This window comes from Bos indicus x Bos taurus, chromosome 8 (assembly GCF_003369695.1).
Source record: "Bos indicus x Bos taurus breed Angus x Brahman F1 hybrid chromosome 8, Bos_hybrid_MaternalHap_v2.0, whole genome shotgun sequence".
Lineage (NCBI taxonomy): Eukaryota > Metazoa > Chordata > Mammalia > Artiodactyla > Bovidae > Bos > Bos indicus x Bos taurus.
In genome coordinates this window covers 17,404,294-17,416,072 of record NC_040083.1, presented here as the reverse complement: position 1 = coordinate 17,416,072, position 11,779 = coordinate 17,404,294, and the positions used below count along the sequence as shown (strand labels likewise).

General features: G+C 41.1%; 1 long non-coding RNA gene across 1 annotated transcript; it reads left to right on the top strand.

Annotated features, from left to right (window-relative positions):
* Nucleotides 1-865: 865 nt before the first annotated feature.
* LOC113897781 lies at nucleotides 866-6,761 on the top strand. The gene is made up of 4 exons (XR_003512433.1): nucleotides 866-1,333; nucleotides 6,086-6,185; nucleotides 6,301-6,481; nucleotides 6,616-6,761. It is a non-coding gene; the product is annotated as an uncharacterized LOC113897781 (long non-coding RNA).
* Nucleotides 6,762-11,779: the final 5,018 nt, after the last annotated feature.

Sequence of the window (11,779 nt, the reverse complement as noted above, 5' to 3'; positions counted from 1 at the left end):
CAGAGACATTACTTTGCCAACAAAGGTCTGTCTAGTCAAGGCTATGATTTTTCCAGTAGTCATGTATGGATGTGAGAGTTGGACTATAAAGAAAGCTGAGTGCCAAAGAATTGATGCTTTTGAACTGTGGTGTTGGAGAAGACTTGAGAGTCCCTTGGACTGCAAGGAGGTTCAACCAGTCCATCCTAAAGGAAATCAGTCCTGAGTGTTCATCGGAAAGACGATGTTGAAGCTGAAACTCCAATACTTTGACCACCTGATGTGAAGAGCTGACTCATTTGAAAAGACCCTGATGCTGGGAAAGTTTGAGGGCAGGAGGAGAAGGGGACGACAGAGGATGATATGGTTGGATGACATCACTGACTCAATGGACATGAGTTTGGGTGGACTCCAGGAGCTGGTGATGGACAGGGAGGCCTGGCGTGCTGTGGTCCATGGGGTCACAAAGAGTCAGACACGACTGAGCGACTGAACTGAACTGAACTAGGTTTGTCATAGCTTTCCTTCCAAGAAGCAAGAATCTTATAATTTCATGGTGATTTTCGAGCCCAAGAAGAGAAAATCTGTCACTGCTTCCACATTTTCCCCATCTATTTGCCATCAAGTGATGGGACCAAATGCCACGATCTTAGTCTTTTTAAATGTTGAGTTTTAAGCCATTCTATGGTGAGCTTCCTTGGGCTTGATGACATAGTCTCAGACTATAAAAGGCTGCCTCAGATACAGACAAATTTTCCTGGTCAACACCAGTAGAATTCCCAGTTGAAAGGATAAGCAGATTATTGCTTCCCAGAGTAACTATTTCCTTAGAATGCTTTAAGGAAATGTTCTCTGGGCCTGTGACCTCTGCTTGCTTATGATTTCCGCTATCAGTTTGGGTTCTGCTCTGTTGAGTTATAGAGAACAAGTGTGTTTCTTCCACCATAGCTCTTTAAAGTCTTAAAGTCTCCTCTTAGATTTATTTTGTTCTTTATTAAACAGGACATCTTCATTCCTTGTATCCAATCCATTCAAAAAACAACACAAACTTGTATAACTATAAAAATGTGGCATTGATATCTTGAGTAGCACCAAGGAAATCTATCTGTAGGGGACAGACAGCCCTAATCTTTTCTTCTCTATAAATACTGTTTTCCAGTGAAGCTGAAATGTAGAGTCATTTGTAGATGTCTAACAAGTAAACAAATGCTAGAAATATTTCCAGAAGAATCAACTTTCATGGCATTCAGCTTTATCCCCACTGGCAGATCTCCCAAAAGAAAACTTCCTGTCCTTATTTGACATCTACCTCTCCAGAATACGAAGCTACTCTTTCAGTTAGATAAGTCAGTAGGTTGGTAATCATGAATTGAATTTCTAAGTGGGATCTACAAAGGAATTCAGTGCAGTGAGAAGGCCTATATCTATCAGAGATGAACTTAACCACAGAGCTATACACTCAGTACAACTGTTGCAAATTAATGAGTTCCTATCAAAAATGATAAATTTTATTGAGCAGCATCATAGATTCTGAAGCCAGATGTGCAGTGTATTCATGAGATAACAGAAGATGAATGCTTTTTGCATATATCACCCTGAATTTGGTTCTTTGTGAAATACCAAACAATTTTTCCCTTTACTTTTGAGTTTATCAAAGCCAAAATACCTAATCCATTCTCAAGGTGAAGAAACAGATTTTGAGTTATTATTCACTGAATACTTTTTTCTTTTTTTACAAATGCCCAGGCTTTTATTTCCCTATTCCCACAGTCAAGATAGTCTGTAGCCTTACCTAAACTATAAAGGATAAAATAGAGATTTCAGATAACAACACATAGCTACTGAAAAAAAGTAGAGAGAGGGCTTGCTTCTTGAAAACAATTTGGTGTGTTCATTTTCCACAAAGTTCTCATCAGATGTCATCAAATTCAACACACTGTACAGATGGGAAAGACTGACTATTGAAACAATTAACTATTGTGAGTCATTTCCTCAATCTGCTTTTGTTTTAGCCAATATGTCATATGGTGACAGACACTGTTAAATTTCACAAGCTCTACTGTCTTCGTGGAAATGGCATAATGCAATTGACACAACTCAGCTTGATAAATCTGCCAAACTGATAGCGGGGCCTCTTCACTCCTACTTCTCAATGCCAAAATCTAAAGATACGATACAGAACCTATTCAAAATGAAGAGAATAATGTTCATTTTACTCTCTATGAATAGTCCCACTTGATCACCTACTGGCTGTTAGTAGTCTGATTCCTTTGAGTTGACATTAAGATGAGTAGGGTAAAATTTTCATTAATTCAGTCCCCACTATCTCAGAAAAATGCTATCACGGAGCCTGAGTTTTCCTGAAGTCTGCCATTTGCTTCATCTTGGTCTGAAAGTGTACTATTTATTTTTAAGTTACTACTTTAGAGGACCCTAGGTTACCACTTCCCACTTTAGATTACTGTTATTTTTTTTAATTTTATTTTTAAACTTCACAATATTGTATTGGTTCTGCCATATATCGAAATGAATCCACCACAGGCATACATGTGTTCCCCATCCTGAACCCTCCTCCCTCCTCTCTCCCCATACCATCCCTCTGGGTCGTCCCAGTGCACCAGCCCCAAGCATCCAGTATCGTGCATCGAATCTGGACTGGCGACTCGTTTCATATATGATATTATACATATTTCAATGCCATTCTCCCAATCATCCCACCCTCTCCCTCTCCCACAGAGTCCAAAAGACTGTTCTATACATCAGTGTCTCTTTTGCTGTCTCGTATACAGGGTTATTGTTACCATCTTTCTAAATTCCATATATATGTGTTAGTATACTGTATTGGTGTTTTTCTTTCTGGCTTTTAGATTATCAAAAGCCACTTGCCCTAATCGAACTGAAATATTTTCTTCTCTTGAATATGTGACTTTACTATTCCATTACATCCTGTCATTTGCATGGCTAAAAACAGGGGGTGAAGGAGCATGGTGTTGTCCCAGTCCATCTTATTTCAACCAATGAAAGATTCCTAGGCAGACTCTCTTGCACAAGCTTCTAACTCACTAACCATTCCTTTATCACTCCTTCATCTATGGCAAAGTAGCTCACCATCTTCTACAAGTCAGCTCTGACTGGTTCTAGAGGAAGTACAGTGAGTCCTCAGAAACTCAGTAAGCCAGAAGCCAGGCCACAGACCACTTATTAAGGCTAAAGACATGTTAGCAGGTCTGAGCCAGCTGCAGAGCCAGCTCCAAGAAAATGAGCCATTACTCAAAAGGAATGACCAGTCAACTAACATTTGATAAGGGAGACAAAAATAGGCAATGGGGAAAGGATAGTCTCATCAATAAATGATGTTGGGAAAGCTGAATAGCCACAAAAAGTAAACACGCTTGCTCCTTGGAAGAAAAGCTATGACAAACCTATACAGCATATTAAAAACAGAGACATCACTTACCAACAAAGGTCCGTATAGTTAAAGCTATGACTTCTCCAGTAAGTAGTCATGTACAGATGGTGAGAGTTGGACCATAAAGAAGATCTGAGCACCAAAGAATTGATGCTTTTGAAATGTGGTGTTGAAGACTCTTGAGAGACCCTTGGACTGCAAGGAGATCAGACCAGTCAATCCTAAAGGAAATCAACCCTGAATATTCATTGAAAGGACTAATGCTGAAGCTGAGGCTCCAATACTTTGGCCACCTGATGTGAAGAACTGACTCATTTGAAAAGACCCTGATGCTGGGAAACACTGAGGGCAGGAGGAGAAGTGGGTGACAGAGGATGAGATGGTTGGATAGCAACACTGATTCAATGGACAGGAGTTTGAGCAAACTGTGGTAGATAGTGAAGGACAGGGAAGCCTGGTGTGCTGCAGTCCATGAGGATGCAAAGAGTCAGACACAACTTAGCAACTAAACAACATATAAAAAACTCATACTCAATAACAACAACAAAAAGAACAATTCAACTAAAACATAGGAAGAGCTGAATAAACATTTTTCCAAAGAAGACATCCAAATGGCCCACAAGTACACAAAAAGATGTTCAACATCACTAATCATCAGAGAAATGCAAATCTGAGATAAGACCTCACACCTATTAGAATGCTTATTATCAAAAAGGCAAGTGATATCAAGTGTTGACAAGGATGTAGAGAAAAGGGAACACTTGTGTACTTTTGGTGGGGATGTAAATTGGTGCTGCCACTATGGAAGACAGGAGGGATGCTTCTCAAAAAATTTAAAATATAACTACCCTATGATCCACTTCTGAGTATGTATCAAAAGGAAATGAAAATAGGGTATTAAAAAGACATCTGCACTTCCATGTTTATGGCAGTGCTATTCACAATAGTGAAGATGTGGAAACAACCTGAGTTCGTTTCTGTGTTGTAAGTTCATAGCAGTGGGTATGAAAATGCGATGTATATGTACAATGGAGTATTATTTGTCCATCAGAAAGGGAACTCCTACCATTTGTGACAACATGAATGGGCCTTGAGGGCATTATGCTAAGTGAGATATGTCAGACAGTGAAAGATAAGTACTGTATAATGTGACTTATATGTGGAATCTAAAAAAAAGTTTAACTTGTAGAAACAGAGTAGAACAGTGCATACCAGGGATGGCAGGGGGCAGGGGGCTGGAGGGGAGAAATAGGGAGATAAACGTTGTCCAACCGGTACAAACTTGAAGTTAAAGATGAATAAGTTCTGACGCTCTAACGCACAACATTGTCACTAGGGTTGATAATACTGTGTTACATACTTGAAAGTTGGTAAGAGAGTACATCTCAAATGTTCTCACCACAAAAAAAAAAAAAAAAAAAGACACGGAATTATGTGACATAATGAAAATACCAGCTACTAGCCAAGGCTATGGCAGCAATCATATTGCAACATATAAGGGTATCAAATCAACGTTTCACACCTTAAACTTATGCAGTGTTATGTGTAATGTCAATCCTATCTCAGGTAGGCTGGATAAAACAGACAAAAGGAGTGACCATTCCAGAAAGTACAAAGGCCACAAACGATACATTAGGTAGAACAGAGCAGATGCTATGCAGGAAGAAATCAACATTTGGGATTTGAAAGTGAGCAGAAAGACTGCCCAAACCTGGCAAGCTGGTCTCACTTCAAATCCAGCCTCAAACGCACCCTGGACTTGCGGCAGTCATACTACATCTCTCTGGTACATTTACCCTCCGTTGTCACAGATGACTTTTTATACCTCACCTCTTTTACAACCTCTCCAGCACCTCCTTGCCTGTCCGCTCTGATGACCTTGCTTCTTCCTTGTTTAAAAATATTGAAGTGAGCAGAAGAAAACCTCCATGGATTTCTACCACTGTACCTACATACCTGTCAACATCTGCATGGATGTAAGCTCAGTTTATTTTCTGTGAACATATCTCCATTCACTATCTAAAGCCAATCCCTCCACCTTTCGTCTTCTCAAAGGTATGGATCCTACAATTCACCTACCCTCTTCTATTCATCAAACTCTCCTTTCTACTGGGTCTTTTCCCTTCCCATACAAATATGATCGTAATTCTCCCATCTTAAGGTATACACATATATACATACCTATATATGCATATATCTGTCTATCTGTATATATGGAGCAGGGAGGGAGGGAAAGAGAGAGACACACCAAGGAATCCTCAGAGATCACCTAGGCCAGTGGTTCTCAAATCTGAGTCAACATTAGAATCCCCTTGGGGAGCTTTCACAAGAATCCCAGTGTCATGTCTCTGGCTTCTCAAGAGACTCTGACTTACTTCTCCAGAGACTCTGACCTGGGCATCAGTATTTTGTGCATTTCCTGGGATTCTAATGTGCATCCAAAGTTGATAAGCACTGATTTAACCTGGATTTATCATTAAATGAAGTCATGAAAGTCAAGAGAGGTGAAGCAGCCCAGGCAAGTCCAGAGAATCATTACCGGTAGAGCCAAGACAAAACTCTAGCCAAGCTGGTTCCCTGTCCACTGCTCTTCTGACAATGCCAGCCAATACATGATACACACAAGTGCAATCTTTGGCAAAGAACTATAAATGCCACCGTAAGTAATGAACTCTCGCTAATTGTTCATCTCCACAGAGGAAGCTGGCCTTTTAGTCTTCAGTCACAACAGGAGAGCTTAAAACTAGGATGCTGAGAAGACGACTGTAATGGGGAATGTGAAGAAACACCTGCCATGGTACCCACGCCAGATGTTTCAGAAGTTTTGGGGATGGTGAGGAACCCAGGGGAGGGTGCCAAGGAGCAGTATGAAGTGTGGTGTGATAAATGGACCTGTCTTTTTCCCATTACAGGAACATAGCAAGTTTCAAGAAACAAATCAGAAACCAAGAATGATTAATTGTGCGGTCTACAATGAGTCCTGTTGTGTTTGTCTATGAATTCCTCTGCTCTGCAGATCAGGCACTCCAGGGGCAGAGAAACACCTGGCTATGAGGAGCCTTCTGAATTTCCTGCTAACCCAGGCCAGAAAAGGTGAGGAAGGGTGTTCTTTACAGGTGAACAGTACAGGGAATCAAAGCTGGTGAGAAAAATGATATGGTGGGATGAGAACGAATGCATCAACCAAGCTGTTGTCATAGCTCTGGCTTTCTTTTCTCCTTTTCTAGACCTGTGTAGCATCAGTGAGAAACAAAATACTGTACGGAAATCACAACTTCAATCTTATGTATCCCCTCCACTGATTCAGCTGACCTGGCAATCCCCTTATCACTCTCCATAAGGAAATTTCAGCAAAGCATCAGCCATGGAAAGCAGAGCAGTTGAGCTCATAAGTTTCTGGGTCCAAACCCAGATTTTACTACCCATATAACACTGCACAAGTGACCTAAAGATTCTGCATTTCTCCATCTTCTCCACCTATAAAATAAGGCTCATAATACCTTCCTTGGGATTCTTGTGATGAGTTATGAGACAAGGATGTAAAGTGCCTAAAAAAAAATCAATAAAAGGTAGCCATCGCTGTTCAACAATATGGCAAGGAAGATTTCTTGCTATTTCTCCTTGTAGTGTTACAAGCTTTTTAACAACACTATTTGCATACCAAGTGAACATGTCAGTTATCCCCAGTTGTTGCCCCTTCCTGAGAACTGATGAAATACACTAATATTTAGTTAGTTCATTTTATTGAATTGTAGAGGCAGCATGACTTGGTAGAAAGTTTTAGATTCAAGTATCAGCTCTGTTGCTTCCTAATTGTGAGTCTTGGAAAAGTTGCTTAATCTCTTTATGTCTCACTGGTTTTTTAAAAACGGGGGAAAGAAAACATTTCATTTTCAAGGTTGTTATGAGAATTAAATGAGATAATGCAAACATTTAGTACAAAATAGGTATTTCAGTTCAGTTCAGTTCAGTCGCTCAGTCATGTCCGACTCCCCACAACCCCATGAATCACAGCACGCCAGGCCTCCCTGTCCATCACCAACTCCTGGAGTTCACCCAGACTCACGTCCATCGACTCAGTGATGCCATCCAGCCATCTCATCCTCTGCCATCCCCTTCTCCTCCTGCCCCCAATCCCTCCCAGCATCAGAGTCTTTTCCAATGAGTCAACTCTTCCCATGAGGTGGCCTAAGTACTGGAGTTTCAACTTTAGCATCAGTCCTTCCAAAGAAATCCCAGGGCTGATCTCCTTCAGAATGGACTGGTTGGATCTCCTTGCAGCCCAAGGGACTCTCAAGAGTCTTCTCCAACACCACAGTTCAAAAACATCAATTCTTTGGTGCTCAGCCTTCTTCACAGTCCAACTCTCACATCCATACATGACCACAGGAAAAACCATAGCCTTGACTAGACGAACCTTTGTTGGCAAAGTAATGTCTCTGCTTTTCAATATGCTATCTAGGTTTAGTAATGGATAATTGACAAGATAGCACATACAGCCTTTATGGTAATAAAACTGCTCTCCATGTGTCATGGTCTCTGATTGTTTTCACTAATTCACCACAGCATTTCTCCAAGTTAGTTTGAATTTGTATTTTTCATATGGTTTAATTCCACGTAAAGCCAGATAACAAGCAACTATCTCAGAATGGTTCTTGCAGAGATTATTATCTAAAACAGATTGATGGAGACATAGCTCTTTTAAAAGATATTCAGGGGAAAAAAAATTTAACCTCTTTTAGTCAACCTCAAACCCTTAGAGAGTAGAAGAAGCTTTTACATTTATCTTCTCTATGGGCAAACAATTGGGTTTAGATTAATTGAAACAAGGAGAAAAAACAAAGAACACAGATTTATGTAAAACAGAGAATGTCTATGATGAATGTTTCCAAATATGCAGTAAGAAAATTGGTACATTAAATATCTCTAGCCTGTCTGGTTTCTAAAAAGCCAAGGCAGTTAAATGAGGCTGATTTATTTCCTAAAGTGGTCATTTGGATTATGTTACCAATAATGGAACATCAGTATCTCTAGAAGCAAAAGACTCAAAATACATAAAGACATTTTTATGGTCTGCCAAGCCTATTTCCAAAGTACTCTAAATCTGATAGTGCCTTAGGCTGGGTTCCCTGGAATTAGACACTGAGACAAAGATTCATGGGAAACAGTTTATTAAGGAAGTGCTCCCAGAAAAAGAGCTGGTAAGGGAGAGAGGAGCAGGACAGAGCAGAGAAAGACAAGCAAGGAGGGCTTTTCCCCTGGAGAGTAGCCTAGGCCTGATGCTGCAGAGCACTCTGGAGGGTCAGTGAGACCTCAGAGTGGTCCCACCTTAAAGGAAACTGGAGCCTTCCTCTGGCTACACCCATCAGCCACTGGCCAGGGCCATCCTGGGAGATGAGACATAACCTCCCAGACACATCCTGCTCTCTAGGGCAATCCACCAAGAAGAGTCATAGGTTCTGGCCCAAAGATGCTGGGGAAAAGATACCCAGAAACAAGAAAAGGTAACCTTCCCTGGAAGAGGGAAGGGATGAGAGAAAAAGTCAAAAATAGTTAGCTTTTCTCTCAATTTTTCTAAAGCAATTTTTCTCTGTCATCAATGTTATGAACACCAAACAGGAAGGTTGAGATATATACATTGCCTCTTATAAGTAGTGTCGTATCAATCTGACCTAGATAGGTAAACTAAGCGGGAAACAAGCGTTAGTGTGTTCTGATCAAAAAAATAATCGTATTGTACACTTGGTTAATTTAACACGTGCACACAGGTTGCTTAATATGAATGAAAGAATTGCCACTATTTAGTTATGCTTGTGAGACAGCAAAAATTTACAAGTATAATAGCAATTCCTTATATTAATATCCTATACACACACTTTTAAGACCACCCATATGGTTTTTGTAAATCTTTTTGCCAATGTTATTTTGCTTTGATTCCATTTATTAAAATGTAATTTCATGCCTGTTGAAACTAAAAGTAATAAAATCGAGTGTGGATTCTCTATGTTGTTTTAATTTCATTTTTCCAGTTACTCATTTTTATGTTGCTTGATGATATTGTCAACCCACGACAGCCTGGAAAATGTTAACAAACTTGGTCGAGCACCACAGCTAGTTTGAGCACCACTGCTTGACCCCAGGCTACAGAACTGAGAGGAAAAAGGGGAGGAAGAGACACACCCACGTTTATAATAACGATACCATGATCAAAACAGCTCTGTCTGAAACATGGTAACACACTGAGACAGGATATGAAGTCAGCTTCATAAATTATGAACCCTAAATCCAGATTGCATTTGTTCTGCAATGATTTGAACAAGTTTTTCCTGAAGATTGAAACTAAAAGCAAAGATACCAAAGTAGGGGTGCCATCTTGTGGCAAGAGCCACCAACACCAGGCCCAGCTGTGCCATCGTCCTCCTCACCCGCAAAGCACGCCTTCGCTCCCCTCGGAGCCTGAGAGTCTTTTTCAGAACCCCAACACTTCTCCTTTGAAACACAGGACTCCAGAATAAGAACAAAGCCCCTGCCTGCCCCCATTTTTCTTCCCAGCAGAGCTGTGTGTGGTGAGCTAGGTTTTGAGTCAGCTTCTTTAGTCATAGGACATAAGGATGCCACCTGCTCAGGGTGGTTCAGACGGTAAAGCGTCTGCCTGCAATGCGGGAGACCCGGGTTCGATCCCTGGGTGGGGAAGATCCTCTGGAGAAGGAAATGGCACCCCACTCCAGTACTCTTGCCCGGAAAATCCCATGGGCAGAGGAGCCTGGTAGGCTACACAGTCCATAGGGTCGCAAAGAGTCGGACACGACTGAGTGACTTCACACACACATCACACACACAGGGCTGGAGAAAAACACTTTTGCCCTGGGCCCCGCACCCTGCTGTTTTTTCCCATTTTAATCTGTCACAGAAAGCTGAGGAAGTAGGCAGATACCTGGGGCCCAGCCCAGGATTGGCTTCACTGTTGCAACAGATAGGAGGCATGTGATCAGGGCTTTTAAGTCAAGTGCTGCCACCAACAGAACTGTTTCCAGGAAATGATGGCTGAGAGGGATTTAGGAGGTCATCTGTCACCTGCTTTCAAGCAACACCGCACAAATTGGCTAGACCTAAAAATGGCAATCCCATTTCAATGCCTTTTTTCCAACCATCCCCTGAGACTTAATTTAACATATAAAAACCATCTACATGCAGAAATATGTCCTTATAGTGAACATGCCGTCTCAACCTCTGCTGTTTGTACGCATAGGCAGTGGACACGAAAAGGAAAATATATAGAGGTGATCGCCTCTTCTTATACTTTTTCCTGGATTTCTAATTTTTCTAGTTTTATAGTTTTTTTAGTTTTTAGTCATAATTTAAGACCATTTACAGAATATCCTTATAAGATGTTGAGTTGTGAAGGACAGGAATACAACTCAAATACCCTGGGAATAGAGAGGAAAAAGAAAAGGAAATGAGTTGACTTATACTTGACTTCTATGTGGGCTTCAGGCATGGCTGAATCCAGGGGCTTATATAATCCCACTGGGTATCTGTCTTACTAGCTCTCAGCTACACTCCCTTTTATATGCGCCTTTAGTTTGAAGATAGGCTATCTCCATATGGCACGGCTAATGACAATCTGCACTGGAAGATTCACATCTCCATCACCAGCACCTTGAGCTCAAAAAGCACAAAAGAGTCTTCTATGGTTACTCGAGCAGAGCAGTCTCAGGAAAAACTACCCTCACCTCACTTGTGATATGTCAGCCCCCAGCACCACAATAGAACCATGCAGAGTGGAGGACAGATGGTTCAGGAAGAAAATGATCTATAATTTGACATAGGATACTGAGCAATTTCTATTACATGCCTGGATTAGTCTAAGAATCATCTCATGTTACTGCATTCTTGGCCCCAGTCTCTACATCCAGGGACCAAGTTTGTTGATGGTAATACACAGATCTCCAATCTAAGCAGCAACATGACAAACACATGTTAAGACCTTGCCTAAATTCTCTCAAGAAAAGCAGGAATGAGATAAGCCAAAATATCCCATCTATTGGTAGTACAGGGTACAATCCAAAAAAAAGCCGAGCCTTTGACTGTTTTTATTTCCTGTGGAGATAATTAATACCTTAAAGTAATTAATTACCCACTCTTTCCTTCATAACCTTTGCACTCTCTCTGTGTGTATGTGTGTGTGCTCAGTTGTGTCCAGTTCTTTGTGACCCCATGAACTGTAGCCCACCAGGCTCCTCTGTCCAGGGAATTTTCCAGGCAAGAATACTGAAGTGGCTTACCATTTCCTATTCCAGAGGATCTTCCCAACCCAGGGATCAAACCCATGTCTCTTGCATTTCTTGAATTGGCAGGTGAATTCTTTACTACTGCACCACTTAGGAAGCC